Source organism: Macaca nemestrina, chromosome 3, assembly GCF_043159975.1.
Source record: "Macaca nemestrina isolate mMacNem1 chromosome 3, mMacNem.hap1, whole genome shotgun sequence".
Classification (NCBI taxonomy): Eukaryota; Metazoa; Chordata; class Mammalia; order Primates; family Cercopithecidae; genus Macaca; species Macaca nemestrina.
The window spans coordinates 177,627,895-177,654,048 of NC_092127.1; the positions used below are offsets into that span (position 1 = coordinate 177,627,895).

General features: G+C 35.1%; 2 long non-coding RNA genes across 3 annotated transcripts in view; one reads left to right on the top strand and one right to left on the bottom strand.

The window, feature by feature from the left end:
* The window catches only part of LOC139362229 (uncharacterized), a 25,068-nt gene extending 19,051 nt beyond the window's left edge, over positions 1-6,017 (top strand). Inside the window, exon 3 of the long non-coding RNA XR_011620657.1 lies at positions 5,967-6,017. This is a non-coding gene — a long non-coding RNA (uncharacterized lncRNA). The remainder of the gene's footprint in view (positions 1-5,966) is intronic.
* LOC105487867 (uncharacterized) lies at positions 649-18,814 on the bottom strand. Of its 2 annotated transcripts, none has more exons than XR_011620656.1 (3): positions 18,438-18,814; positions 11,783-11,950; positions 649-740 (listed from the first exon to the last, which is right to left on the bottom strand). It is a non-coding gene; the product is annotated as an uncharacterized lncRNA (long non-coding RNA). The 2 variants fall into 2 exon arrangements; XR_011620655.1 differs by having other exon boundaries at positions 11,783-11,953.
* Between the last annotated feature and the right edge of the window lie 7,340 nt (positions 18,815-26,154).

Consider the following 26,154-nt stretch of genomic DNA (forward strand, 5'->3'; position numbering starts at 1 on the left):
CTCACATTCTTGGCCTTTGTTAGTACACTAGGGCTTTGCAAATGTATTCTGTAAACAGCCAGATAGTAAATATTATACACTTTGCAGACAAAGAGGCAAAAACATGGATGTTATATAGATACCTAGATAACTATTAAAAATGATGCAATTTAAAAATTGTAAAAAATATTTTTAGATTAGATAGCAGGCTAGATTTTACCTATGGGCCATGGTTGACTATAACCCATAGTTGGTTTAGAATGTTGCCTACAGTTTGACTTGTGTTTTCAAGTCCTAACTTGCTCTTCCATTTGGAGTCTATCCAAACATTTCTCCTATAATTTGTTTTTACACCATGCTGACCCACCTAGGCCCTCACTTTATCTTTTTGGGTGCCCTCAGAAAACATCCCAATTGTCTTTCCAAATGGATAAATCCTGAGATAACTAATTCCTTTTTAAGCTTGTGATTTCAAAGATTGTGTTTTTAGTACATTAAAACCAAAAGGATAGATTCCTAATGATACATCAAATTTGAAATAAATTGCTGAGGTTATTTTATAGGATATACGTAATAGAAACCATAAATGTTTTCCTTTATCCAGAATATCTTAATAATTAATAAAAATTTATTTTATGAAGTTTGATATCACTGATGACTTACTTTTGGTGTCCTGGACCTTTGAGAGTTTCCCTTCTGGCATTCATTCATTCATTGCATATTTATTTTCATTTACAGTATTCCACAGATTCTGCTGGGCCCTATCAAGTCAGAAAAAACAGACACCATTTCTGTTTTCAAGGTGCAATAATTTTAAGAAAGGAGAAAGACAAACGGAGAGTTGACAAATGTAATGCAGGGTGGTAAATGCCATGAGAGGAGTACCACTGATGTGGACAAAGTGAAGTCAGAGAGGACCTCCCATAGAATTGAATTTCCTAACCAAGTCCTAACCCATAAGAATTTAGCAAGATGTAGAGGCAAAAGGGAATATTCTTCACAGGGAAAAAACAATGTGAAAATGCACAGAAGGCTCTGAGATCTCAATATTTTTAAGGGATGTACATGATTTAATAAAGCTAAAATGTGGAGAATGAAATGTGTAGGGCTTGGAATTGTGCCTGGCACAAAATTGATTCTTGGTCAAGAATTGTTGACAAATTGAGTGCCAGGAGATGAGTCTGGAGAGGTAGGCAGGACAGGGATCATCTGTGGCAAGCTAAGAAAGTTGAATTTTATCCAAAGGCATAGCAAAACTTTATAAATGATCTGACTTCATATTTGGGTCTCAAAGATTTGCTCTCGCAGCACTGTGGGAATGGACCAGAATGAAGCAAACCTTGAGCCAGACAGTAATGGAGAAGCTGTTGCATTCCCCTAGAAAGGAAATGTTGAGTAGCTAAACCATGGGGGTTACAGTGGGGATGGACAGGAGAGAGACAATTTGAGAATCTTCCAGATTATCAATATCATCTCTTCATTGTTATTCTGTTGAGCACACATAGAAACAATAAAACCACATTGTATTTATATAGCCCTGAACAGTTTGTAAAATATTTTCACAGACGGATTTCATCAATCAGTTTATACAACAGTCTTTGAGGATGGGATCAAATAATTATAATGAAAGCAACAATAATGAATAATACAACTCCCCGCTCCAAACACTAACACACATAATCTAAGGCCAGATTTTGTTCCTGATAACTTTAATTCCAATTGATCACCTAATTAATCCCAGAGGGATCTAAGGCTTGAAAATGCAAATATTACACTTTTCATTGCAGGGTTAATTTGTATTTACCATCCACAGTTTGGCAAATGATTTTCTGTTTTCACCATGAATATGTATGGCTTGCTTTCAGCAACAAGAAACACTTTGTTTTTTTATATTCTACTTCATGTTCTGCCTGCAGCAGGGTTGACTTGGGGAACAGCCTGCTAATTAAGACTGAGTAAATTATAAATAGCAAATTTAGAGGCAATTGGTTGCCTGAGAAAATATATACTGTATTCAACGTGGGTCCCATAAGACATTTCCCATCATCTATTTTACTTTTAATACATAAAAGCCATGGGACTTTTTAGTCTACCCCACCCTAGTTACAGGGCTCTCTCATTTGAAATTAGAGTTATAATTTAGTGGGTACTTATGAGCCAGAAGGCATTGGATTAGAAATTCAGTCTCTGACACAGTAAAATAAGAATAGTCCTCCTGTATTAGTCTGTTTTCACACTGCTTATAAAGACATACCCAAGGATATTGGGAAGAATTTTCAGTTGAATTAGCAATAAGCACCTAGAAAAAAACAAGCAATTAAGAAATAAGACAAATTTATTTATTTATCTATCTATTTTTTAATTTTATTATTATTATTATTATACTTTAAGTTCTAGGGTGCATGTGCATAATGTGCAGGTTTGTTACATATGTATACTTGTGCCATGTTGGTGTGCTGCACCCATCAACTTGTCAGCACCCATCAACTCATCATTTACATCAGGTATAACTCCCAATGCAATCCCTCCCCCCTCCCCATGATAGGCCCCGGTGTGTGATGTTCCCCTTCCCGAGTCCAGGTGATCTCATTGTTCAGTTCCCACCTATGAGTGAGAACACGCGGTGTTTGGTTTTCTGTTCTTGTGATAGTTTCCTGAGAATGATGGTTTCCAGCTGCATCCATTTCCCTACAAAGGACACAAACTCATCCTTTTTATGGCTGCATAGTATTCCATGGTGTATATGCGCCACATTTTCTTAATCCAGTCTGTCACTGATGGATATTTGGGTTGATTCCAAGTCTTTGCTATTGTGAATAGTGCCGCAATAAACATACGTGTGCATGTGTCTTTATAGCAGCATGATTTATAATCCTTTGGGTATATACCCAGTAATGGGATGGCTGGGTCATATGTTACTTCTAGTCCTAGATCCTTGAGGAATCGCCATACTGTTTTCCATAATGGTTGAACTAGTTTACAATCCCACAAACAGTGTAAAAGTGTTCCTATTTCTCCACATCCTCTCCAGCACCTGTTGTTTCCTGACTTTTTAATGATTGCCATTCTAACTGGTGTGAGATGGTATCTCATTGTGGTTTTGATTTGCATTTCTCTGATGGCCAGTGATAATGAACATTTTTTCATGTGTCTGTTGGCTGTATGAATGTCTTCTTTTGAGAAATGTCTGTTCATATCCTTTGCCTACTTTTTGATGGGGTTGTTTGTTTTTTTTTTCTTGTAAATTTGTTTGAGTTCTTTGTATGTTCTGGATATTAGCCCTTTGTCAGATGAGTAGATTGCAAAAATTGTCTCCCATTCTGTAGGTTGCCTGTTCACTCTGATGGTAGTTTCTTTTGCTGTGCAGAAGCTCTTTAGTTTAATTAGATCCCATTTGTCAATTTTGGCTTTTGTTGCCGTTGCTTTTGGTGTTTTAGACAACTGCTCCTGAATGACTACTGGGTACATAACGAAATGAAGGCAGAAATAAGACAAATTTAAAGAGAAAATAAAATATTATGTAGTAAAGGAAATATCAATGTAGTATTACGTGGCTCAGCTGTGAATATTATTTACACAGATGTGATAAAAACAATGATTACTGACCCAAGCAAAGTTAAGATATAAAGAATTACATCCTAATTTGGTAGGATAAGACATAGGAAGTGTTCATGTGTGTAATAACGGCTGCAGATTATGATACAGAGTCACTCAGATTCCATGACGGTAAGAAAAAAAATTGAGTACCTAAATTTAGACAATCAAAATTGACAATATAAGAATTTTATTCATAGAGATAGAGGTGGATATCAAAAAAAACAACAACAAAGAGAATTACAAGCAATTTATCCTTGGAAGTAGAAAATAAAAGAGAAGGGAAGGGCGGGGCGCGGTGGCTCACGTCTGTAATCCCAGCACTTTGGGAGGCCGAGACAGGCAGATCACGAGGTCAGGAGATCGAGACCATGCTGGCTAAGGCGGTGAATCCCCGTCTCTACTAAAAATACAAAAATTAGCCGGGCGCGGTGGAGGGCGCCTGTAGTCCCAGATACACGGGAGGCTGAGGCAGGAGAATGGCATGAACCCGCGAGGCGGAGCTTGCAGTGAGTGGAGATCGCGCCACTGCACTCCAGCCTGGGCCACAGAGCGAGCCTCGGTCTCAAAAAAAAAAAAAAAAAAAAAAGAGAAGGGCAGGTAGGCAACTACTATTTTTTACAACATACCATTTGAGTGTCTAAATTATGTGCAAGTTATACTTAGATTAAAATTTAAAATATGTAAAACAAAAAATAGAGAATAACAAGATATTCATAGAAGAAAGTCAAAATATCAATTAACATATTGAAAAAAAATTAGAGGTTTTTTTATTGAAATTGAAATGGTATACTTTGAATCCATCAAATTTGTGAAAATTAAAGAGATTACTATCCAGTACTCATTGTTGTGTGGATAAATAGGCTCTTATATGTATTGCTAATGAAGGGTGAATTGCTGGAAATGGTTATGAAAAATAAACCTTGTGCTGTCTAATAAAATTAGTTCTTCATCCAACAATCCCATTTTGAGGAATTGTTTTCACAAAAATAAATGATAATAGAAAAGACTTATTAATAAGTATATTGCATCTATATTATGGAATATTAAGCATTTATTTAAAGAATTTATTAAATCTATATGGATCAAAGCAAGAAATAACCCTTTACAGATTTTAATTGAAAAAATAATATTAAGAACAATGTCTTTAGTATGTTCACTTTGTTAGAAAAAGATAAGAAAGAACAAAGTTCCTCCACATACATGTATTTATGTGTCGTTATGTGAATATGTAGAAAAACGGATTAATATGTTGCAAATTGTTGATTTCAATACTATGAGCAGCCATGTGAGACAAATGTTTTTTCTGTGTGTGCTACTTAGCAAAGTCTTAATGATGAGCAAGAGGCATTCTCATGCTCTCATCATACCTTAACAAGACTTCAGTTTTCAACACCTATAAACTTAGAGGGCAAAGGGTCTGTCTGTTTGTTCACTTTACCCTTAGTGCTAAAATAGTGCATGGCTCATAGTTAGAACTGGGTTAAAAGTTTGTTTAGATTATGTATGAATGAATAAGGTAGCGTGTCTCATTTTTCTAGTTTAAATAGAAAATATAAAATTTTCAAATGTCAAACCTTTAACATATCTAAATATATTTGTATTTCCTCTTTAAGCAAATAGTTGTTTATCATGTGAAATTGATGGATCAACTCCAAAGTACTATTATTCCCTACATTTGTATATGTGATTTCCAGTTTTACTATGTCATCAAAAAGGTGGACAGTAAATTTTCAGCTTTAGCAACTTTGGCCAAATACATTATTGTTTATAAAATCTGATAGCACTTAAGAAAACATGCAGGTTTTTTTCTGTAGAGTACTCAATTCATACATATCTATTATTTCAAGTTTATTTAACTAAGATACTTGAATTTTTATTAATCATAAGCTACTGATGATGCTTCATGCTATGGTTAATTCTTTTTCATCTCTCTTTGTAAATACTGTGAAAGTGTTCATTATGGAAAGTTTACAACTATTAAGTATCTAGTATAAATTGCGGTGTCTGTCAATAAGGAGTGCCCATTTTGGTCATTTGGCCTCAATGACCTTCATTCCAGACATATCTTTAAAAAAATAAAACAGGTTTCTAATTATTAGAATATCTTCTTAAAATTTAAATGATAGAAACTACAAGGATCTAATAGGCCTTAAAAACTCTTGTATACATTTTTGCCTAAAAATGTATCTCTACTCTTTTTCCCAGGAACATTTTACTGCAACAAAAAGTACAATGTATGAAAGCTGAATGAAGTGGTACTGATTTATATGCAGTCAATGGCACAGCTGAACTGCATAACTATTCTTATAAATTTTATATTTTACTTTGGGTACAAAACAAAACAAACAGAGCAATCTTTGATCCTTTTTTTTGGTATTTGTCTGATTTAGTTCCAGGTCCTCAAAGTGTCAGCTGGCTTTCTTCTGCATCATTAATCCTTTAGAGAGAGGAAAATAAAAGAGAGTGGAAAAGAAAATAAAGATTATTTTCAAAAATAAATGTGTTTTTTATAAATATGTAATAGACATGCATATATACATATACATATGATAGGCATACATATATACACATGAAATATGCATACATAAATATACATATGTAATAGGCCTTCATATATACATATGTAATGTACATAAATATACGTATGTAATAGACATTCATATATACATATACATATATATATGTAAACCCTGTGTTTGTGTGTGTATGTGTGTTTATGGAGAGAGAGAGAGTGAGAGACAGACAGAGCTTGAAATGCATTCTTCCTTCACTGGAAGACAGGCCACTCTGCTGATTTCCCAGGCTCTCCAGGCAAACACGGGTCGTCTGTTTCTACTTGCATTCAATTTTTGTGATGATTGTTGGAGAGATTAGCTGGAGTACACCACACAGATGACACTGTCTCCCTTGCAATTTGCTAAAAATGTAATCTGATTTTCCTGTCACTCTTTCTGTGGACTTGTCTCTAAACTAAACTGTGCTAACATATACATTAAGATATTAATAGATCTTTGTTATTGCCACAAATGTTATTCCAACAACAAATTATCACACTGAAACAAGGCCCAAACAAATCAAGTACACAAATGAGTGATTATCTAGAGCACTCAGTAAGGAGGCCAGAATTTGCTATTTTTGTTTTCTGTGCAATTTTTTTTGGTCATAGATTTCTCCATACACTGCTGAAATCTCATGCCTTCAAAACCAGAAAATCCTTTCTCTTCACAGGTGGTAGAAGACTACATAATTTTGCTCGACAGAAAGAGAATCACAGCACAGAAAATTAATTTCCAAGACCATTAACTAAAAAACAAAATTGTGCTGAGTTCACACCACAGGAACTAGACCATGCTGCTCTACATAGTACTAGTTTTTACAAGTCTCCCATCATAAAATAAGCTAATATGTCTCTTTTTTTTTTAGAAGAATTGTCCAACGGATACACAATGTGAGCCACATATATTACTTATACTTTTTCAAGTAGATACAGCAAACAAATAGAAGATACATATAAAATTAGTTTCCATCATGTGTTTTATTTATTTCAACATATCAAAACTATCAACATTTTAACATAAAATTATGTGTAAAAATTATGAATGAAGTATTTTGCACTCTTTCTTTGTAACAGGTATTCAACATCTAGTGTGTATTTTTTTTTACTGATATTACACCTCAATTCACACTAGCCACATTTCAAATGCCAATAGCTCTATGTAGATAGTGGAGGAAGCTGCAGATCCAGAGATTCTCCTTTTTTATGGCTTCCTAGATAGACAATTTTAAATGCAAACAATTTTCCCCTAGAATTTTGAAGGCATTCTTCCTTTGTCGCTGTAGAAAAGTCTAACGCCAATATGATTTTTGATACACCACATAAACTCATTTTCTCTTAACTTTTGTAGGATTTTCCTTGTTCCCAGTGCTCTAAATTTTCATGATGATGTGCTTTGGTGAGTCCATTTTCTTGATTTTTGTAGTCTCTTTGGAGAGTATTTTAATTTGGAAACTCAGGAGCTTCAGATTAGGAAAGTTTTCTTGAATTACTTTCTTGGCTACTCCTTTCTTTCCTCTATACACTCTGTCTCTGAAACTCCCATTATTCAAATTTTGGACTCCCTGGAATGGATCTCTAATTTTTAAATGCGTATTATATTCAAATATTTTAAATAATATTTTAAGGGCAAGAACTCTTAGTTGGTCTTTGTATTTTCTTTTTGCAGTTTATTACACTTACCTCATGAATAAAATATTTTCTTTTATTCCTCTGAAGATTTTTATTGTCAAATTTCTCCTCCTGAAATATTTTATTTTTCCTATAATTTAATTTTTTAATCTGATTCCTTGGTCTCTTTCTATTTGACTATATCCGTACATTTATCTTAGGATGCTTAGCTTTGAGGAGAGGTAAGAAAAATCTGATTAGAATCATTATACATATGAGCAGTATAATTTGTTGAAGTTCATTTTTGTACAGTGCTCTGACTGGTGTTTTCTTGATGCTTCCCCAATTGAGGTACCTTGTTTCTTTCCCCTCTCAAAAAAAAAAAAAAAAAAAAAAAAATCAAAATTTCCTAGAAAAGTGGAAGAAAGGGTCTAGGAATCTCTACATTCAGTAGCTATGCTCATAATTAATTGCCTTCTTTTCCTTTCATGCACCTGATCTCAATTTTGTTTGGCATCTTATTCCAGAGTCTCTCTTTTTTTTCCTACCTTTTAATTTTTGGCCAAAATGTGTAATGTCATCTTCTGACTGCTGAAAGTGAAGAATAAGCTCTGAAACAGGGGATGTCTTGCAGATTATGAAATGGAATTTCTCAGGACTCCAGATTTTAGCCACAATTTTATCCCCAGAACAGAGGTTCTTGCTGATGACAATTTATTAGTCTTCTGTGTATGTTTCAATAAGGCAAGGTGCTTATTGGCTTTTTGAAGTGCTAACTTAGAGGTCAGCTTTCTCGGTCGGCTACGCCACATATTTTGCAGCTTAGAAAAATTGGATAGTGCTGTCTCCTCTATTCTCTTAGAATTTATGGATTCCTTTCAAAAAATCACTTTGTTTTTGTGGGGGGTTTTTGTGTGTTTGGTGTTTTTTGTTTGTTTGTTTGTTTGCTTGTTTTTTGTTTGCTACGGAGTCTCGCTCTGTCGCCCAGGCTGCAACCTCCACCACCTCTGGGGTTCAAGCAATTCTCCCTGCCTCAGCCTCCTGAGTAGCTGGGATTACAGGCACATGCCACTACGCCCAGCTAATTTTTGTATTTTTTAGTAGAGATGGGGTTTCGCCATGTTGCCTAGGCTGGTCTTGAACTCCTGACCTCAGGTGAGCCGCCCGTCTCGACCTCTGAAAGTGCTGGGATTACAGGCGTGAGCCTCCGTGCCTGGCCTATTTTTGTTTTAATGGGGCCTGGTGGAGAAGAGCAAAGGTAAATGAGAACACTTTAATCTATCATCTTGACTGGAAATCTCGAAATTCATTCTGTTGTTATAACTGGGTGTTCTTCAACTTAGATGGAACACATACCTTGAGCACCTTAATGGAGGTCGTGATGCCATTGGAGTGCGAAGGCCATCTATGCCCTTTTGAAAGTCTTCCTTTGTTTTTCTTAGCCAAGGAAGTCAATGCAAGGATTTAAAAATTATACAACATGAAGAAGGGCTTAAAACATTTGTCAGTGGAATAGCTCACCTTAGATACGAAGACGGAAAAGCATAGAGTTTAAATGTCTTCCCAGGTTTATCAGAAGCAAATGTTTAATGTTGTCCAGGTTTTCATGTACTTATTCCTCTATACTTATAATACAACCTAGATTTTTCGGGTTCCCAGAGTTTCTTCCATAGTGCACTAAGAACATGTATATAATTTATTTGTATGCTTGTTTATTACCTGTGTGATCTCCACTCTGCCCCCCAATCAAAAAAGAAAAAAGAGAGAAAAAAAGGGTTGTATGAGGCCAGGGACTACCGCTTTGCCATGTCTTTTTAATTAATTGCAGCACCAAATAGTGTGGCATATAGTGGACTCAATAAGTATTTTAAATAAAGTGTTGAGTACGATGGCGTAACCACTTTTTAGTTTGGAGTGGTCACATTTTATTGTACTGATTCCCCACCAAGCATGGAGTCAATCCTATATTTGATGATCCATCTAATTCTTCCGTTCCTAGGTTTTCTGCCTGTAAAACCTAACACAACATTGATCCAATATTAGGTCTATTGCAGATGCTATTGATGAATAACATTCATTCCTCATTTGATAATTAAAAATGTTTATTTCAATGAGAATCACTAAAACATATGCTTTTGTAAAACAGAATACTTAACATAATTTTCCTGGGAATCCAATATTACTATCATAAACATATAAATGACACCATGCTACGATTTCCCACAACTTTTCCCCACAACATAAAAAGAGAAGTAAATGTAGGTTCTACTTTACTTTTTAAAGTGAGAAAAAGCCTCTTCATTCAGATGTTTATTATTACACAGTAATATGAAATGTCCTTGTATTTTGTGTCAACTGGAAATAATGTTTTAGTCAGTTACCAGACTGCATGTTTTAATAAAGGGAATGTGTAGAGAAAAACAAAGAATGCCCATATCATATTTATTAAGATTAAAATGAATTTTAATTTATGTGTCAAGGACTTCCATTTACCAGTCTGGACAGCAGATGAAAGAACATATATAGAAACTTAAATGATTTACTAAGGAGAAAAATAAAACCACTTCACTTCTTCTGCTTGACTTTTGCTTCTTGAAAATTTTAAACATTTTTAGCTAAGTGGTCCCTTTGCACTTGAGGGTGGAGAACATGAGAAACAAAGATCTTAACACAATTTTGCCAAGTTTTCACAGATCAGATTTAGCATTTATGAGATCACTGAAGGCCAACAATTTCTTACATCAGATTCATGGGGCACAAACTACTAAAATATTTAGTTAGTACCAAAAAAAAGATAAATGAGCAGTCAGAGCTGTTATAGGGCTTGAAAGAAAAGGAAATGCTGCAATGAGGTGACTGTTGGGAAGCTGTGGGAGGGAAAGGGATGTGAGAGAAAGAAGGAAATGAGAAACACACCTTATTAAAATGTGGTTTGTTAAAACACAAAAGATCACTAGAAACTCTTCTTCTCTGGCCTTATGAGAAAACTGAATCTGTAAGTTATTTTTATTAACTTTTAGGAGATTCTCGTTTCAAAATGTTACTTCTTGCTCCTGAGAACTATCTGTACTTTTTCTACTACATCAACTGCCAATAATTTATTGTGTCCTGGAGGGGGTTCTAATTCTTCATATGCCCAGAATTATATATTTAGAGGTCTAGAACAGAGTGTAAAACATGGGTTCCAGAATCAAAGTCTGAGATCTATCAAGTTAGTGTGACCTTGGAAAAGTTGCTGAACCTTTCTCAGCCTAATAGAGAGAAGAATATGAAAACATATCTACTTCAAAGGGTTATGGTGCAGGTGAAACAAGGGGCTATGAGTAAAGCACTTAGGAGAGTGCCTGCGGATGTAGAAGGCATTGCATACTCATTGGCTACCATTATTTCTTAGTGTATCTAATATCTAGACTATCTCTTCATGCTAATCTACATTAATCTCCTTCTTAACTGTTTTCCAGCAAATTAATGGTTTTGAAATTTCTCGAGAAATCAAGGTTTCTGATTCTCTGCTCATGCTATTTTCTTCAGCTGAATTAACTTCCCTTTCAGTTTCTACCCTCCTAAATCGGCCCTAATACAAATGTCATTTCCTCAAAAAAAAAAAAAACTGTCCTTTTTCACAAATTGAATGTTTCTCTTATTGAATCTAGTGTAATATTTTCATATGCCATTTATCATATTTTACGTTGCAAACTCCTTGTAGTATAAGGAATATTTCTTAAACTATGCGTTGTGGATCATGTGAGTTTGCAGACATAGTCTCAATTTCTATAAGAATTAATGAATTTTTGTATTTTTCTTTTGATGACAATCTTAAAAAAAAATACATGCATATTCTGGGTCACCTGTATAACAATCTCGTAATTGAGTATTGAGATGCGTTTTATTTCCCATATAAGAATGTGCCTTTACAATCTCCTTCACAAGAGGTGAAGGGCAGAAGAATTCACTTGGTAAGACACAAGTTTAACAATATTTCAAGTAGGAAAGAGTCATAGTTAAAAGCAAGTTTTTGCATATTATAAAATTTGGGCTCACCGAATAGTCCATGCTCTATCTGCCATATTCACATGGTGAACCGATGTTTGCAGGACATTTTCTATCTTTTATGTTCCAATTATCCATGCTTCATTGATAATAAGTGCGGTAGTAAATACGCAGAGAATGAAAATGTTTTCTCTATATTGTAGCTTGAGGGGCACTATTCTACTAATTGATCCAACAAAATAAAGAATAATTTCATTGTTAATAAGAAAATTAAGAGAAGTGATAATGATGGCTTAGCATTGTCATATTCAAGGGAATTAATCTGAAAACAAGTAAAAATAAAAAATGTGCAAATATGTTTCTGCTATGGGATGCAAATGAGCAAAATTTGTTTCAAAAAATTTACATTATATATGTCATAAAACTAATCTATTGCATTCAACTAATATTTACAGATTAAATTTTGTTACTTTTATAGTTATTTTATTAATTTTAAATTTATTTTCTCATTCAATAATTATTTAAGCCCTTCTATGTACAAACCAGTCAGCTAGGTACTAGAAATAGAATAATTAACAGATAAACATATTTGCCCTTATGCATCTTTTTATTGTAATAAAAGAGGCAGATACTCACCATTATAAATAAGTAGACTATATAGTGTGTGAAATACCGATTAATGATTAGGAAGAAACATGAAATAGTAAAGGATACTAAGGAGGATGAGGAGGGTTGCAATGTTTGTGGTTCAGAAAGGCCTCACTGAGTAGGTAGAATTACACTGAAGATCTTCAAGAAGTATGCAACTTTCCATGGAGATAACCAGGGAAACAGCATTTCTAGCAGAGCGACTAGCAGGTGGAAATGCCCTAAGGCAAGAGCATGTCTGTGTGGTTGACAAGAGTGATCAGGTCTATGTTGCTGGAGAGATATAAATAAGGCAGAGAATAAAATGAGAATGTTATAGAGGTAAAAACATGCACCCGACTATGTAGGGTCTGGTAAATCACCGGAAGGGTTTTAGCTTTTCTTCTGAGTCCAGTGTGAACCATTGGGCAGATTGTAGCACAGAAACATTGTGATCTGATTTATGTTTAACTAGGATTTTTCTGACTGCTGTGTTTAGAATGAACTTGATGATGTCAAGAACCGAAGCAAGGAAACAAGTTGGAAGGCTGCCCTATGAGGGAAGTGACGATGAACTGAACCAGGATGGGAGTAGTGGGAGTTGTGAGAGGAGCTTGCATTCTGGATCTATGTTGAAAATAAAGACTATAGAACTTCCTGATGGGCTAGATATGGGGAGTGAGAGAAAGAGGGAAATTAAACGATGACATTATTATTTTTGACTTGCAACATTGGAAGAATGCAGTTGGCATTAACTGAAACAGATACAGCTGCAGAGGAGCAAGTGTGGAAATAGAAGGGAATATCAAAAGATCAGTTTGCAAATAATAAGTTGAAGAAGCCTCTTCCATACCCAGAGATGTATTTAGTGTTGAAGTTGCACAAAATGTACACGTCTAAAACTTACAATTTTGTATTCAATAAGTAGCACTATGAAGATCGTAATTTAAACCACAAATCGGTGCTCACCATAATTTTCCTCATTTAAAGGGATCAATTCATCATTTGATTGTAAGAAACACTGTTATAGAGAATAAGCTCAAAAAATTTTGAGGTCAATCTAAGATTTGAGTCCTAATCCAATCACTCTCCAGCTATCTGACTTTATATGAGTTACTTCGTTTATTTGTGATCCTATTAAGCATTTTGAAAAGTGAATATAATAATACCTAGGTTGTAGAAATTCAATGAGATAATGCCTATGAAATACACAATTCAATGTTTTTTTTTCTGGCACTTAACTGATACCCAAGAAAAATGTTACTTCTCTTTCCTGAAATTATCTTAACTAACTGTGAACAAATGGCAGGATTTGATCTGGAGATACAACAGGGTTGGTTCAGTCAAGAATGCTAGCAGTAAGAGCAGAGGTAAGGACCAGACATTCTGAAAAAAAAAATCTAAAATAAATATTTGGAGTGGAGATTCAGGAATATCATACCCTAAGGAGCATGAATCAAAACTAAATATTTGAGTGTAGTGTGGCAGCCAAGGGAGAGACTTACCACGTAGATAAAAGCTGATTGTGCACACAAGACATCTCAGATTTGGTAAAAATAAAAGAGTTCAAAGAAATGATGGCTATCAGACAGAAAAATGTTAGATTTACACATTTAGTGAATGCTTCTTTAAGAAGAAGAGCAATTGGCACTGTCCTATAAAACCTTTACAAGATGATATATCAGTGGCTCACATGGTGTGAAAGCTATACAAACCCAGGTCTTCTAAGTTTAGTAATCTTTTCCATAACTACATGGGATTGATCTGTCCCTAGGGAGTTTAAACAAACTATAAATACAAAATTTAAACAACCATACACAAATATTTATATTTGTGTAATTTTCATTATATTTGTGTAATTGTGTAATTTATATTTGTGTAATTTTCATTACACAAATATAAATACTTCATATCTACATATACATACAGTGGTCGGTGTTATTTTTAAAGTACTTAAAGCTCAAGATGGGCTTCAGAGAGAGTATAGAGACAGAGTTGACACGTTTGGTAGAAGATCTGGAGGCAGGTTTTCAGCATCTTTTCAGGGTAAACTGAAAACGACTTCAAGATCTGTGAAAGATAAAATTCTTGCCTGTCTTTGGATACTTTGCTTTGGGGGAGGGATCAGGGCCTGTGCTACCGACTTGAAGCAGAGAAGGGCTAGGCAGTACAGTGGTGACAGCAGAAAACAAGTCACCTGAATTTACTATTCCTTTCAGAAGCTAGCTAGCCTACAGAGTGAGCATTGAAAAGTCATATGGATTTCAATCAGTGTCCCACTCCCCATAGTCACCTAATTAGTTCTACACATCAATGCAATCCTAAATTCACTTTTGATGGGTTGGTCTATATCCTGCTGTGGTTTCTCAGCAGTCCACCAAATTAAAAATGTCAGCATGTTCTTTGGAGGGTGGTAGACAATGAAGTCAGCCAAATCTGAAGACAAATAAAGTAGCTGAACATTCCATAATGAAATAGTGCTATGACATTGAAGAGATTCTTAGGCACTCTAATACCCTAAGAATCACTGTACTGGAGTATAACTAAGATTCCCTCAACCCGGAATTCTATTTTGCTTGCAGAAATAAGAGAAGCTGTGTGTGAAACAGAGTAGAGTTATCATTCATTATAATAACCTCAAATTCATAGAAATGATGTTGGGAGCAGTTTCTCATCCCTGTAATCCCAGCACTTTGGGAGGCCGAGGTGGGAGGATCGCTTGAGCCCAGGAGTTTGAGACCAGCCTGGGGAACAATAGTGAGACTGCCTCTCTAAAAAAAGTTAGCTGGGTATGGTGGTGTGTGCTTGTGGTGCCAGCTACTTAGGGGGCTGAGGTAGGAGGATTACTTGAGCCTAGGAGTTTGAGGCTTCAATGACTGTGTTTGCAGCACTGTATCCAGCATGGGCGCCTGAATGACAGAGCAAGAGACTGTCAAAAACAAAACAAAACAAAAACAAACAAAAATGCAGAGGAATGTACCACTCACAAATATCCTCAGCTTCCAAATTTTTGATTCAACATTCATGAGCATTACTTTTGGCCATAATTAGATTATAAGTTTATTAGGCACTACATAAAATGCTATTTTTATGTACCTTGTATTTATTTCAAACGATACATGCTAGTCTATTCCTGTTGGGTGAAAAAACTGTTCCTTTTGGTATAACCTAACATTATTTACAACTAACACATGTATAAGGCATTGTATGAAATATTGTGTAAAACTAAGTTAGGCCCCCTATATTTGTTAATATGCTACTCTGTGTGGTACAGTTTACTTCAGTTGTAACTGACTTTTTTTTTTTACTTTTTTAATATCCATCTTCATCACTAGACTCTGACAACCTTGTGGGTAGAAACAATATCTATCTTAGTCATTTTGTGTCACTGGAAATAGGTAGATAATAAGTACTTGAGTAAATGAAAGAAAGAAAATCATCATTTGTAGAAGACTTCCACTTCCAAAAAGGTAGAATAGACATTCTTTGCTCCATTTTTCTTTGTACATACAGATAAAAGCCCTTCACACAAAAAAATCATAAACAGTACAGATGAAAATTCTGTAAAAAATATAACTTGCAAAAGTGGAAAGGAGAAGAGAGACCATATGTAAAACAAATGAAAGATAGAAAGTATCGGCAAAGAAAGAGAAGATAGAAGGGAGAATCAAATAAAATTTTAGAACTTGAAAATATAATAGCCAAAATGAGAAAAAAATCAGTAAGTGGGCTAGACAGCAAAATGGCAATAAGAGAAGAATAAATCAGTGAATTTGAAGATGGAATAGTGGAAATTACCCGTTCTGAACAACAGAGAGTAGACTGAAAACAAAACGAAACAAAAACAAAAAGAACAGAGCCCGAGACATGTGGAATTATATGAAAATATTTAACATCTGAGTCATCTGAATCCTAGGAGGAGAGGAGAAAGAAGGTGGGCTAAAAGGATATTTAAAAAAATAGTGCCTAAAAGTAGTTCCAAATTTTGAAAAAATACAATTTACAGATTTGTAAAACTAAAATTCAGTGACAACATAGAACAGCACAATCCCTAAATACTACACACTAAACAGCACATTTCTAAATAATCCATGGATCAACAAAGATGTTTAAAGGGAAATACAAATATATATTGAACTAAATGAAAAAGAAAAAAAAATACAGGCAGACACTGTGGGTCATGCCTGTAATCCCAGCACTTTGGCAGGCTGAGGTGGGAGGACCGCTTGCATCCAAGAGTTTGAGACCAGCCTGAGCAATCTAGTGAGACCCCCATCTCCACAAAAAACAAAAACTAGCCAGGTGTGGTGGTGCATGCCTTCAGTCCCAGGTATTTGGAAGGCTGAGCTGGGAGGATTGCTTGAGCTCAGGAGGTCGAGGCTACAGTGAGTGTGATCACATCACTACACTCAGCCTGGGCAAGAGTTAGACCCTGTCTCAAAAAAGAAAAAAAGAAAATAAAAAAACCTACACACACCCCCCCGATACATACACATGTGTTTATATGTGTGTGTGTATATATATATATTTAGAGCATATATATATATATTTAGAGCATATATATATGTATAAGAGCAACAAAGGCATACATTAGAAAAAAATGGAAAAAGGTTAAATCAATAATCTAGGATCCCACCTCAAAAGTGAGAAAAAAAGAGAGCAAAATAAACCCAAAGAATTGAGAAAAAAAATACTTAAAGAAAGCAAAAATTAATAAAATTAAGATCAGAAAAAAATAGAGACAAGAAAACTAAAACTTTGTTCTGTGGAAATATTATTAAAACCGACTAACTTCTAGCAAGAGAAAGAAAAAAGTAGACACAAATTAACACTATCAGAAGTAAAGCAGGGGATATAACTATAACCTTGCAGACATCAAAAAGTTAATAAGGAAATATTTTGAACAAATTTACACGCAAAAAATTGACAATTACTTGAAAAATGCAAACTCGGCTCATCAAATATACAATAGTAGCCTTTAACTATCAAAGTAATTGAATCTGTAGTTGAAGGAAAACTGTAAAAATCTAGTAAGCCCAGATAACTTCAGTCTTGAATTCTAGAAAATGTTTAAAGAAGAATGACAGCAATTATACACAATCTTCTCCAGGAAATAGATGAGAGAGCACTTCAATTCATTTTATGAAGCTAATAACACTCTGTGCTATGCATAATCAACCAGGAAAAATTATAAAAAATAAAACTACTGACCAATATAAATAGGAGTACACCTGGATATATTCATGAATACATAAACGAACTCCTTAAGAAAATTTTAGTCAACAGAATTCATTAATATGTAAAAAGTATCCACCATAACCAAGTGGATTTATTCCAGAGATTCATGGCTGGTTCAACATTTTAAATGCAATGTAACCTATCATATTAACAGGTTAAAGAATAAAAATCGCATGTCCACATTAATTTATGCTGAAAAAATGTTGGACAAGCTTTAACACACATAAGGAGAAACTCAGGGAAAAGGGAATTGTGTTAGTCCGTTTTCACCCTGCAGATAAAGACAGAGCCAGGACAGGGCAATTTACAAAAGAAAGAGGTTTAACTGGGCTTAGAGCTCCACGTGGCTGGGGAGGCCTCAGAATCATGGCAGAAGGCAAGGAGGAGCAAGTCACCTCTTAGTGGATGGCAGCAGGCAAAGAGAGCTCCTGCATGGAGTCTCCCTTTTTAAAAACTGTCAGATCTCGTGAGACCCATTTATTATCACGAGAACAGCACGGGAAAGATCTTCCCCCATGATTAAATCATATCCCACTGTGTCCCTCCCACAACAAGTGTGAATTATGGGAGCTACAAGATGAGATTTGGGTGGGGACACAGAGCTAAACCTTATCAGGAATAGAGAGGAACTTCCTCAATTTGATTAAAAAAAAATTGTTACAGCTAATGTGATTCTTAATGGTGAAAGACTAAATGCTTTCCCCATAAAATTAAGAGTGAAGGCAAGGACATTCATCCTCAACCCTCTTATTTCACATAGTACTGGAAACTCTAGTAGACACAATAAGGTGCAGAAAAGAAATAAAAGGAATGCAGATCAGAATGAAAGATATATGTTTACCTTTATTTGCAGATAACATGATCATCTTACATGGATGAATTCTACAAAATCTACCAAGAAAGCCTCCTAGAACATATAAATAAGGTTAGCAACTTGATAGAACATAATAAACATAAAAATCAATTGTGTATATATACACATACACACACACATATATAAAATAATTAGCACATAGAAACAAAAATGTAAAATGTAATACCATTTGCAAACATTTTAAAAATTAAATACTTATCTTTAAATATAAGAAAACATTGGCAGGTCTTGTATGCTTCAAACTATAAAACGCTGATTAAAAAAATCAAAGATCTGTGAAAAATGAAGAGACATGTACGTTATGTATGGATTGTGAGATTCACATAGCAAAGATACCAACTCTACTCAATGGAATACACATGTCTAGTGCAATTGTTAGCAAAATCATGGCATTTTTTTTGTGGATATAGTCAGGATTATCCTACAACTTATATTGGAAGGCTAAGTAAGTGGAATAGCTAAACAAGTTTGAAAAATGTGAAGAAAGTGGAAAGAACTGCTTTACCCACTTTCAAGACCTATTTTATATACATACTATAACCAGATCTCTATGGTATTGGCAGAGAGTTAGGCTCGTAGGTCGATGGAACACAATAGAGAACCCTGGAAATAGGTCCAAACATATATACCCTATCGACTTGTGCCAAAGGAACAAGATCAGTTTAACAGATGAAAAATCGCCTTTTCGAAAACCGATGCTAGAACAGGTGAACTTCCACAGGCAAAACAAAAACAAAACAGAACAGAAAAAAAAAAAAAATCTGATCAAATTCTTATACTGTACTAAAAAATTAAGTCAAAATGAAATAGAAATGTAAGTATAAATGTAAAATTATAAAAGTCTTAGGAAAAAATATGGAGAAATCTTATTTGATCTAGGGCCATGCAAAATCTTAATATCAAAAACATCTATAAAAGGAAAAAAGTATAAATTGGACTTCATCAGAATTAAAAACATTTGCTCTGCAAAAGAGTGATTAAGTGAATGAAAAAACATGCTACAGACTTGGAGAAAGTATTTGCGAACCATACATCCAACATAGGGTTAGTATCTAGAATATGTAAGAACTCTCAAAACTTTCAGTTAAAAAAAAATCTAAATAGCATATATGCAAAAGTCATGAAGGGACATTACACTGAAGAGGATACATAGATGATAAATAAGCACATGAAAATATATCATTCATTATGAGCCCTTAAGGAAATGGAAAATAAAACTCCAATGAGGTAACACTGTATTCATATTAGAATGGGTAAAATCAAAAAACAAAATAGTGACAATGCCAAATGCTGGACAGTATGTGGATAAAACTGAATGATTCATACCCTGGGGTGAGAAGGTAAATTGGGGCAGCCACACTGAAAACAAATTGATACTTTCTTAAAAATCTAAATCTGCAATTATTATACTACTCCACAATTGTACTCATAGGTATTTATCCCAGAAAATGGAAAACTTATGTTTACACAAAAAAACCTGTACATGAACATTTATAGCTGCTTTAATTGTAATAGCCATAAACTGAAAACAAACAGATATTCTTCGATGGGGGAAAGATTAAACAAACTGGGACAAAATTATACCATAGACTTGGTACTCACTAATACAAAGAAATGAGCAATTGATACCCAATATAACTTACATGAATCTCCAGAGAATTAAGCTCAGTAAGAAAAGTCAATCCCTGAAGAGTTACATAGTGCACAATTCTATTTGTGTAACAACATTCTTTAAATGAAAGAACAGACTAGTGGCTGTTAGGTGTTAAGAAAGGGTTGGACATATAAAAATATAGCCTTTTATCATGGCTATAAAAGACAATAGGACGAATGCATGTGGTCATGGGAATTTTCTATCTCTTTACTGTGTTGATGTTAATATCTGGTTTTGATATTACACTATAGGCTTGAAAGATACTACCACTGAGAAAAATTGGATAAAATATACCTATTCTCTCTATATAATTTCATAACATCATGTGATACATTTTGTACAATTTTCTCAGAATAAGAATTATAATTAAAACACCACATAGTATGTACTTAGCACATAGTAGGTACTTAGCACATAGTAGGTCCTCAAAACACACTGAATTGATAAACATTGTACCTTATTAAAGATTATTCCTGGGCTTCTGCTCAGGATGTAACAGAAGGAATATGATATTTCTGTTCATCTCATGCAGTTTTGTAAGCCCTTTCCAGTTTTTCTTCCCAATTACTTGGCATTTCTTTGTCATATATTAGCACATGTAAATGTTTTTCTGTACATTCCAATATTTGTCATCTATAAGAATACTTGTTAAATGGAAATATTGGAAAATCACCCTTGGTTACATCTTCAGACCTAACATGTGGACATAAAACAACTTTCTGAAAGGTCTTAGAACTGAAAAGGAAATGTCACGTCAGTGTGTACTTAGGATTTACCACAATGTTCTGCATATTGTAAAGATTGGATACATATTATTGGAATGAATTTACTAAAGAATAACATATTGTACATTTTCTATAAATGATAAGTAGTGGCGGTAGTAGGAGAAATTTCAGTAGTAATAGTAATGTGTTAAGGGAGAGCACGGCCATTGCTAGAATAAAACCAATAGCTCAGATCTCAAAAACATACTACATTATCATTATCTAAGCTGGTTAACACACCTGTATTTTTCTCATCATCTTCTGTTGATAGACTTTAAACTGCCAGCATTAGCATTTTACCTTTCTCTACTCTGCTCAGCAGTTAAGATTAATATCCACCTATTTATGTACAAACTACTCATGATCTCAGAGTTCTAGGAAAATGAAAAGTAACGTTTCATTACAAAAGTATTCAAGGTCTCTGTTCCAAAGATCTCCTAAAATGATAAATCTCTACATTCTTCCTGATAAAGATGTTTTTCAATCTGTATCAGCAATGATTCGCTGAATCACAGGTGAGTGTTTTGACCCTAAGTGTTGCCAGGGATAAACAGGGTTTTTAAAATTACATTTCCAAGTGCCTCATGGAGTGTGTTAAATTATTATGTAGGCCTCACTAAATGGAAGCTTCAAACTACTGAGCAGTTGAATGGTTCCCATTTATCACCATGGTTCCACACAAGGCACTTACCCCTGCATCCCCTGGTAAATCTGGAGAGATTACTCACATTGTTTTCCTGGTTCACAGGTTACCGGGCCTGCACTGTACAATCCAATAGGAGTCTCTGTTTGAATGAAGTATTATCTTTTCGCCTCTGTGAACTATTGAGGAGGAACACAACACCTAATGGAAAATTGCTATAATATCCTTAAGGGAAAGATGTACCAACTTTCTAGAGGGGTATTTAATTAGGTTTAGCCAGATGACAAATAATTCCTTTGTTTTTTCATAGCTTTTTTTTTTTTATAGATTTTGTGGAATTGTGGGAAACATTTAATAATACCACCAGCTCAATGCTTGCAAATATGCATGCTTTCATGGTTTGAATTTTTCCTTTATAATGTAGAATACTACAGTTCCAAGTCACCAAAATATTTTTATTTTGTGATTTAATATTCCCAATTGATGAATGCTCATGTTTAAGTTAACCTAGTGAGAACCAAGCTGTTCTTTTCAGAAGAAAGAACATCTATAACCAAAGATTAGTACAAAAATTGTCTAGATTTGGGTGGAGGCTTGGTCATTATCCACTTAACACTCTAATTTTGCAAAAAACCAAATACTTTCCCTCCAGTAAAGGGGCTCCTCTCAAATCAAACCTCAAATTAGTATGGCCCAAGTCCTCTTGGTCTGAGCACCAAAGCCCAATCCAGATTTTGTTCTACTTTGATGCTATATATCCTTCCTCCTGAGAATGCTTCTTTGGATTCTGCTATTTGTCCATTGGTTATTTCAACCTTATGCTTTCTGGTTTACCTATTTCATCTGCTTTCTCATAGCCCACTGAATAAAAAACTTCCCAAATTCTCCTTCTTTATTTACTGGAATAGATTACCTATTTTCTTCAAATTTGTATCTTTCTTGTACATTTCTAAACTTGAATCTTGATTCTAAACTTTATCAGGATTTGTTAATTTATTACTTAAATTGGCATTTATAACGTATCTGTGTTTCTAGTGCTATGTGTTATAGCAACTATATAGGATAATTTTTCTTCTGCCTTCAGAAAGGCTTAATAAAATATAATACATATAGTAAAGGGATTCAAAACAGCCATTCAAAACAATGCTTTAAAACATTGATTGGCAAACTGGCCTACTTGTCAAATCTGGCCCCCCACTTGATTTTGTAAATAAAGTTTTAACAGAACATGGTTTTGTCCATTTGCTTATATGTAGCCTAAGGCTACTTTTATATTACAATGGAAGAGTTAAGTGGCTGCAGCAGATACCATATGGCCTCCAAGCCTAAAATATTTATTATCTGACCTTTTATATTTAAAAGTTTGCTGATTCCTGCTTAAGAAGAACATTTAGTGCCATTGTTTCATGCATATTTCATACATATAAGATGTATAATAGAAAAATGTTCATAAAATAATGTTAGGATAAAATGTATATTGCAAAATGATCCATTTTTTTGGTAATTTATGTGTAGAAAATGTAGGTAATGACATACACACTAAAACATTAACAGTCTGGATAGTTAGTGGAAGTACAGACAATATTTTCTTTCATTTTCCTTATATGACGTGTCTGGGAATTTTCATTTTGTTTTTCTTATATGTTAATTTTTTTGAGAAAGTTTTGGCTTCATGTAACAAAAACTTTGGTGAACAGTGTTTTAAACGTGAGAACACATTGTTTATTTAACTAGAAGTTTGGAGCTCAGGGTTCACTCATAATTTTAAAATGCGATGAGGGGCCAAAATGGACTCCATATTTTCATTATAGTCTAATTTTAGGGCAGGGCACCTATTCGGTAAAATGAGAAAAAAGCCAAAACAACAACAAACAAACCTTAGAACATTTTTGAAGAAAATTTACATGCAGGATTCCAAAACAACTACAATTGTTTTAATAATATGGGTTCTAGAGTCAGAACAACTCATCAAATTCATTTTCCTTCTCTTATGTTTGCTCTGCGCTGTTGAGGAATTCACCTGTCTGTTTCCTTGTGTCTCAGTTAACACATCTATAAAACAAAATTAATAAAACACACCATAGAAAATTGCTTGCAGTCTTGAACATGTTGATGACAGTAAAGTACTTACAGTAGTGCTTAAAATAAATAAATACTCAGTAAATGCTAAGTATTTTAACTATTAACATTGATGATATGAAAAAAAAAAAGATGACCCAGCTTACTTGAAAGTCTGGCCTTGAAGATATGTGTAATGGGAGACTATGAATCAAAGCTCCATTCACATAGAAACCTCACTCTTTGGTCTTGCTGATGGCTTGGACAGATGAATCAAATACTACTCAGAGGGAACAGAGCTTTTCAGGTCTCGAGCTTCATGGTATACATTACTTCCTTTGCCTGTGTTGTTCTTTCATTTAATCATGTTCTACCTAATTCCTACCAACCCTTTTCTCTTCCTACCAATCCTCTACTCAACACAGAGGGCTCAATGTATTCTGCCACCTCCAACTTCACCTGTATTAGCTTTCTAGAGCTGCTATAACGAAGTATAATACCAGAGATGGTTTGGCTTATAAAAACAAAAATAATTGTCTCACAGTTCTGAAGGAAGGAATCCCAGATCAAGGTGTCTGTAGGGTTGGTTTCTTCTGAGGCTTCTTTCTTTGGCTTATAGATGGCCACCTCCATGTCCTCACATAGTGTGTTAGTTTTTGTATTACCAGAAAGCAATAACTTAGGCTGAGTAATTTATAAAGAAAAGAGGTTTAATTGGCATACAGTTCTATAGGCTGTACAGAAAGCATGATGCCAGCATCGACTCAGCTTCTGGTGAAACCTCAGGAATCTTATAATTATGATGGAAGGCAGAGGGGGAGCAGGTGTATCACATAGTAAAAGCAGGAGCAAGAGAGAGATGGGGGAGGTTTCAAACTCTTAAACAACCAGATCTTGTATGAAGTACCAGAGTGAGAACTCATTCATCACCAAGGGAATGTAACTAAGCCATTCATAAGAGATCTGCCCCCATGATCCAATCACCTCCCACCACGCCCCACCTGCAACAGTGGGAATTACATTTCAACATTAGATTTGGAGGGAACAAACATTGAAACCATATCATTCCATGCCTGGCCCCCCAATTCTCATGTCCTTCTCACATTTCAAAATAAAATTATGTCTTTGCAATTGACCATCAAAGTCTTAATTTGTTTCAGCATTAACTCAAAAGTCCCAAGTCAAAAGTCTCATCTGGAGATAAATTCCTTCTACCTGTGAGGTTGTGCAATCAAAAACAAGCTGTTTACTTCCAAGATACAATGGTGGTATAGGCATTGGGTATACATTTCCATTCCAAAAGAAAGACATTGACCACAAGAAGGCAGTAATAGGTGTCATACAATTTTGAAACCCTGTAGGACAGACATTAAATCTTAAAGCTCCAACATAAGCTTTGACACCATGTTCTGCATCCTGGTGTGAGGAATGAGCTCCCAAGACCTTCAGCATCTCTGCTTCTGTGGCCTCTCAAGATGCAGGTCACGTGGCTTCTCTCATAGGTTGAAGTTGAGTGCTTGGAGCTCTTCCAAGAAGAGGGTCTAAACTACTGGTGAATCTATCATTCTGGGGTCTGGAGAGTGGTGGGCCCCTTGTCACAGCTCCAATAAGCAGTGTTGTCGTGGGGACTCTGTGTGGGTGCTCCAACTCCACATTTCTCCTCCCAGTAGAGTTTTTATGTTGGGGCTCTGCCCCTGTGGTAGGCTTCTTCTTAGGTACCCAGGCTTTTATTTTTTTTTTAATTTTTAATTTTGTATTATACTTTAAGTTCTAGAGTACATGTGCACAATGTGCAGGTTTATTACATATGTATACATGTGCCATGCTGATGTGCTGCACCCATTAACTTGTCATTTACATTAGGTGTATCTCCAAATGCTATCCCTTTGTCCTCCCCCCAACCCCACAATAGGTCTGCATCATTCTCAGCAAACTATAGCAAGAACAGAAAATCAAACACCACATGTTCTCACTCATAGGTGGGAACTGAACAATGAGAACGCTTGGACACAGGAAGGGGAACATCGTACCCAGGCTTTTCTATACATCCTCTGAAATCTAGGTGGAAGCCCCCAAGCCTCCTTCAAGCATGCATTCAAATAATCTGCAGTCTTATCACCACATGGAAACCACCAAGGCTTATGGCTTGCACCCTCTGGGGTGATGGCCCAAGATCTACCTTGTCTCCCTCGAGTTAACGGCACAGCCAGAGTGACCAGATTGTGGGAAGCAGTGTCCTAAAGCTATGCAGAGCAGTTGTCCCTTGGGCTAGGCCCCCAAAACTATTCTTTCTTCCTAGACCTCTGGGCCTATGATGAGAGAGGCTGTCTCAAAGACTTCTGAAATACCTTCAAGGTCTTTTTCCCATTGTTTTGGATACTAGCACTTGGCTCCCTTTTAGTCATGCTAATCTTTCTAACAAATGGTTGCTCCTTAGCCTGCTTAGCTTCTGCATCTACCACTGGGCTACCCTGCAAATTTTCCACAATTTTATGTTCTATTTCCCTTTTAAATGTAAGTTCCAAATTTAAGTCATTTCTTTGTTTCTGTATCCAACTGTAGGCT